This window comes from Triticum urartu, chromosome 5, assembly GCF_003073215.2.
Source record: "Triticum urartu cultivar G1812 chromosome 5, Tu2.1, whole genome shotgun sequence".
Lineage (NCBI taxonomy): Eukaryota > Viridiplantae > Streptophyta > Magnoliopsida > Poales > Poaceae > Triticum > Triticum urartu.
Genome location: NC_053026.1, coordinates 643953805 through 643959048, shown reverse-complemented (window position 1 = coordinate 643959048; position 5244 = coordinate 643953805). Strand labels below are relative to the sequence as shown.

General features: G+C 47.1%; 1 long non-coding RNA gene across 1 annotated transcript; it reads left to right on the top strand.

The window, feature by feature from the left end:
• The first annotated feature begins 1621 nt into the window (after positions 1-1621).
• On the top strand, positions 1622-3983 carry LOC125506451. The gene is made up of 4 exons (XR_007282663.1): positions 1622-1855; positions 2994-3065; positions 3412-3524; positions 3620-3983. It is a non-coding gene; the product is annotated as an uncharacterized LOC125506451 (long non-coding RNA).
• The last annotated feature ends 1261 nt before the right edge of the window (positions 3984-5244 follow it).

The window sequence follows — 5244 nt, the reverse complement described above, 5'->3', positions numbered from 1 at the left end:
GCAGTAGCATTATAAGATGAACCCTTCACCAAGTTGCAAGATAAAAGTGTTCTCCCCGAGTATGCACCATTGCCAAAGTTCGTTGTTTCAAAGAACCACGTGATGACCGGGTGTGGTAGACTCTACATTCACATACTATTGGGGAACGTAGTAATTCAAAAAAATTCCTATGATCACGCACGATCTATCTAGGAGAAGCATAGAAACGAGACGGGAGAGTGTGTCCACGTACCCTGGTAGACCGAAAGCGGAAGTGTTTAGTAACGCGTTTGATGTTGTCAAACGTGTTCATGATCCAACCGATCCAAGTACCGAACGTACGTCACCTCTATGTTCAGCACACGTTCAGCACGATGACATCCCTTGAGCTCTTGATCCAGTAAGGGTCGAGGGAGAGTTCCGTCAGCACAACGGAATGGCGACGGTGTTGGTGATGTGATCTGCGCAGGGCTTCGCCTAAGCACTACGACAATATGACCGAGGTGGTAAACTATGGAGGGGGGCACCGCACATGGATAAGAAACAACTGTTGTGCCTTTGGGGTGCCCCCCTGCCCACGTATATAAAGGAGGGGGGGGGGGGGGAGGCCGGCCAAATGGGAGGCGTGCCAAGGGGGGGGACTCCTACTACACTACTAGGGAAAACCTTATACACAGAATCTTACCAGTAGCGATGGTTAAAAACATGCGCTACTGCTAATTACTAGTAGCGCAGGTTATAAACCCACGCTACTACTAAGTTGATAGTAGTAGCGCGGGTTTTTACCCCTCGCTACTACTAAGTGATTTCCACCGTGCCCCTCGAGACCAACCATAGTAGTAGCGCGGATTATAAACCCACGCTACTACTAACTTGATAGTAGTAGCGCGGGTTATAAATCCCACGCTACTACTAAGTGGTCTCCACCGTGCACCTGAAACATGTCATAGTAGTAGCGTTGGGTCACCGTGGGGTATAAACCCAACACTACTGCTAAGTGAGATCTCCTTGCTGCCGCCACCTCCGCCTCTCATCCCTCCTCCGCCTCTGTCTCTGTGTTTCTCCTCCACTCCCCACGACTCCCCCAACCAACTCGTCGCTGCCGCTGCCGCCGACCTCCTCTCCCCCAACCCCCCCACCCGCACCCCCACCTCACCCGCAGCCACTGCCATGGACAGAGTCGCTGCCTCTCTCGGCATGCACCTCCTCCACCCCCGCCACCACCATCTGCACCTCCTCCTCCCCATCCGATCCAGCCCGCATCGAGCCTCCACCCGCACATCCACATCCACATCCACCCACTGCTGCTGCTCATCCGCTGCGTCCTACAACGGCTGGGCTGACCTCCCCGCCGACCCGGACCTCCCCTTCAGCCTCCCGCAACAGTCCCTTGCCGCTGCTCCGCTCCTCCCGGTCGCGAGCTCTCCCTCTCTCGCCTACCGCCCGTCCCACTCCTCGCCGCCGTCTTCGCCGTCGGATTCGCCACCGCCAGGCACCTCGCCCCCGTCCCCGGCACCTCCTCCAGCCAGTGCCTCCCCGCCCTCCTCGCGGATCTCGACGCCTGCCTCCTCTCCCTCAAGGACCACCTCCTGGCCAATGACGGCGACGACGACAGGGACCGCCCCAGCTGCTCCCCCCTCCTCCTGCTCCTGGTCACCGGCGCGGTGGCCATAGACCAAATTGTAACTCTGTTGCTATCTCTAGCTCGTGTTAGTTTGTTGGTTACTGAAATTAGATGGAAGACTGCACTGAATTGTTGGTGATTTCGTAGCGAGCAGCATGATCCTCCCGGCATCATCCGCAAATGGGGCGCAACAGCTGCGGTGATGGATCCGGTTCCAGGAGAAAGCACTGGGGGTGGTGGGTGCAGCAGCATGTAAGGACCGTTGTTTGCTCTTCCTTAACCAACACCACCTCTTATTCATATATTTCCTCTCGTATTTTACAGTTCACTAAACTCATTAAATAGCCCCACAAATTGGCTTATGTCTGACATAGAACAAGAATAACGATTAGTTTCTAGGTCTATGAGCAATAATACCATTGACTGGATTATGAGCCAAAGAACGACAATAAAATATGGGCTCCTTCTCCTCAAGTGGCACCACACAATACTTGCAGTAGAGCTACAGTCTTTGCATCATAAAATAAATACTTGACAACAGGTTCACTTTGATGCTTACATGAGGCTTTATAGAGATGCAATATTCATTATGTCATATATGATCAACTCAAGTTTTCTGTTTGATACTTTAAACATTTGTGGGGTTCATACATGCTTTCATTGGAGGTGCTAGCAGACTATATTTTGTAACTTTTGTGCCAAAGGGATAGAAGTGCTACAACTTTAAAATAATTAAATTCTTGACTTATCTGCAGATAGTATTTATTTGAATTTCATATTGTTGGTCCATGCAGTTTTATTGATGCCTTCCTTTTTTTGGTTTTCTAACTTGACTGATAAAGTGGCCGTGAGCAAAATAAAATTAATAGCGCTGCAGAATATTATGCTTGGAAACAATAGCCATGTATAATTATTAAACCTGCCGATTAAGCTTTGCAGTGAAACGTGATTCAAAGATTATGATATTAGAGACCCAAAACATAGAAACATAACTTATAGAACTTGCAGACAAATAATATATGGATTTAAAATTTTGCTTACTTCATATACATCCTATACGTAAAGTGATATATCTTCTTTCTTATTTTTTATTGGTCAGGCCAAAGATGCTAGGAAAAATAAGTAGATTATGTTGAAACTCCACAATTGGCTGCAGACAAGAGGTCTCAAGTAATCGGTAGTCTTTTAGCATTTATTTCTAAGTGCCACAAGGTATTTGATTTCAGTAGTCTTCAAACATATGTTGGTTTAGACTACTCCAGGCATGAACATACAAGTCTTTCTTTGTGCATGATGAGCATCTGGGATATATGTTTGGTCTTGTACATGTGTGCCAGGCTAATGGAATGCCTGAAAAACGATCTGATTGTTACTGTTGTTGCTGACACAGCATGAAGGTTGGTGATCTTATGAATTCTGCTATTATGGGAAAATCCGAGAGGTTGATGTAGAGAATGAGAAGGTAAGCCGTTGTCTTTGTGAGGGTCACAGTAAATAGATTGTGCTTATGTTGATCTTTCTACCCTCCACAAAAACTAATTCTGAATTGTTTCGGTACACATATTGCTAGCTTTAAGAGGAGAGACCAGAACTGAACTAATTTACATTGTGAAAGAAGCAAACAATTTTTTTGCTCAAATAGTGTAATACGGCTCCAATTACATATCTTCATGCTTTCACAGTGTCATGTATGCACGTCGTAGTTGGTACAACTTTACTGTGGCTTCAGTTACATATCTGCATGCTTTGCACGCCGTAGTTGCTAGCACTTTTGAGTTGCCTTATTGAGTGTATATCTTTTGTTGAAGGTTATCCAGGAGTATGTTCTAGGTGAATATGACCCTGATGCAACCGATGCTTACCATGACAATCACACCTCCGAGTCTGCTGATGAGGATCACGTGAAAGATACTTCTAAGAGGTATGATTCTAAATTTGGAAAGAAGGATACAAACAATAAATTACATCTAGAAGCAGAACTCTGATGAATATTTGCTGTTTCTGTGCCAATTGCAGAAAGCACCTGGGATATACTAAACAGAGTGGTGCCTTAACAACTTCTTGCGATATAATGAGATGTTGAAGCGGCAGACCGAATCCATGACACCGAAGTGCAATTGCGGCAGATTATCTCTATTTTCCATTTAATTTTTCTTATTATTGGAGTGAGAACGGGTAGAATGAGGAACTGTGTGATAGTAGATACAACAACTATGTTTGCAATTGTTAATGACATACATACTTGCATTTTCTTTGAAGTGGTTAATCGTGAGTACCAACGCATAATGATGGGGTTTTGGCTCATTTATTGGCTTCGGTGTCCAGTTAACCATGAAATAGGAGCCCATGTCAATTATGTATGCTCTTACGGGATGTGTTCTAATGCTGGTTTATTATAAATTTTGTATTTGTAATGATGTGTACTGGTTTATTTTTTTAATTCCTAATAAGTTAGTAGTAGCGCAGGGAGGAAACTGAGCGCTACTAGTATATAGGATACTAGTAGCGTTGGTTATTTACCCACGCTACTACTATTTCATTAGTAGTAGCGCGTGTACATAATAGCAGTAGCGTGGGTGGCACACGCTACTACTAACAAAGTTAGTAGTAGCGCGGGTTTAACCCACGCTACTACTAACTATTAGCTGTAGCGCGATACTAGTAGCGCGGGTACCCGCGCTGCTAGTAGCTATTTTACCCGCGCTGCTGGTAGCCTTTTTCCTAGTAGTGCTAGGACTCCAAACCTAGTAGGATTCGGCCCCCCTTTTCCTTCCAACGGAGAGGGGGAAAGGGGAAAGGAGGGAGAGGGAGAGGGAAAGAGGGGGGCCGCGCCCCCTCCCCTTGTCCAATTAGGATTGGGGCAAGGGGGGCGCACCCCACCTCATGTGGCCTGCCTCCTTGAGGGAGTCCAGGATTATGGGGTCCTCAGGCGTTCGGGCTATATAACATGGGCCGGACTGATGGGCCGTGAAGATACAAGATAAAAAGCCTTCCCCCATGTCTGGATGAAACTCTCCTTGGCGTGGAAGGCAAGCTTGGTGTGCGAACATGAAGATTCCTTTCTCTATAAACCGACTCTGTACAACCCTAGCTCCCTCCGGTGTCTATATAAACCGGAGGGTTTAGTCTGTAGAGGCGATCATAATCATACAGGCTAGACATCTAGGGTTTAGCCATTACGGTCTCGTGGTAGATCAACTCTTGTAACCCCTATACTCATCAAAGTCAATCAAGCAGGAAGTAGGGTATTACCTCCATCAAGAGGGCCTGAACCTGGGTAAACATCGTGTCCCCTGCCTCCTGTTACCATCGATCCTTAGACGCATAGTTCGGGACCCCCTACCCGAGATCTGCCGGTTTTGACACCGACATTGGTGCTTTCATTGAGAGTTCCACTGTGCCATCGTCGAAAGGCTCGATGGCTCTGCTGATCATCTACAACGATGCTGCCGGGAAGGAGATTTTCCTCCCTGGCCAGATCTTCGTATTCGGCGGCTTCGCACTGCACGGCAACTCGGCTGGCCACCTGGAGCAGATGGACAGCTACGCCCCTGGTCTCCAAATCAGTTTTGGAAATCTGGACTATGTCGCTGATATCCGAGGAGACTTGATCTTCCAAGGGTTCGCGGCCTCAGCCACCG